The sequence below is a fragment of the Gossypium hirsutum genome, chromosome A11, assembly GCF_007990345.1.
Source record: "Gossypium hirsutum isolate 1008001.06 chromosome A11, Gossypium_hirsutum_v2.1, whole genome shotgun sequence".
Classification (NCBI taxonomy): Eukaryota; Viridiplantae; Streptophyta; class Magnoliopsida; order Malvales; family Malvaceae; genus Gossypium; species Gossypium hirsutum.
The window spans coordinates 74,913,632-74,914,652 of record NC_053434.1 but is presented as its reverse complement, the minus strand read 5'-3'; positions in this window follow the sequence as shown (position 1 = coordinate 74,914,652).

Genomic DNA, 1,021 nt, shown 5'->3' with positions numbered 1-1,021 from the left:
TAGATAGTTCATAGGTAAGTTTGGTACAATGCATACTGAAAAAAGGCAGAATCACAATTGTCGAGAATGAACGTAATGAGTTAATCCTAACAAGAATTTTCACGGGTTGGATAATTTGTATTGATTACAGAAAATTAAACACAGCAACTTGGAAGGACCATTTTCTACTACCTTAAATGGATCAGATGTTAAATCGAGTAGCAGGTAACAAATATTATTTTTTTAGATGGATATTCGGGATATAACCAAATAGTTGTAGCCTTAGAAGAATTACATAAAACCACTTTTACTTACTCGTTGCTTTTAGGCAAATACCTTTCGGTTTATGTAACGCACCTGCCACATTTCAGCGGTGCATGATGGTAATATTTACTGATATGGTAAAAAATTTTGTTGAGGTTTTCATGGATGAATTTTCTATTTTTGGTAATACTTATAATGCTTGTTTGAGTAATTTGGCTAAGGTACTTAAAATATGCGAGAAGACAAATCTTATCATTAACTAGGAGAAATGTCATTTTATGGTTAATGAGGGAATTTTCTTAAGGCATAAAATTTCCAAAAGAGGAATTGAAGTTGATAAAGCAAAGGTAGCTGTCATTGAAAAATTACCACCTCCAATTAGTGTGAAAGGAGTTCAGAGTTTCTTAGGCCATGCCAGATTTTACTGAAGGTTTATAAAAGACTTTTCAAAAATTTGTAGCCTTTATGTAAGCTATTAAAGAAAGATACTATTTTTGAGTTTGACAAAGTATGCTTAGAAGCTTTTGAAGAGTTGAAAAGTCATTTAATCTTAGCCTCAATAATTGTTACACTTTATTGGAATTCACTTTTTGAGTTGATGTGTGATGCAAGTGATTTCGCTGTTGGAGTTGTGATGAGTCAAAGAAGGAACAAAGTATTTCACTGTATCTACAATGCAGTCATAACTTTAACAAGAGCCTAACTCAATTACATGATAACTGAAAAAGAACTCTTTGCTATAGTTTTTGCTTTCAACAAGTTTCGTTCATATCTTATA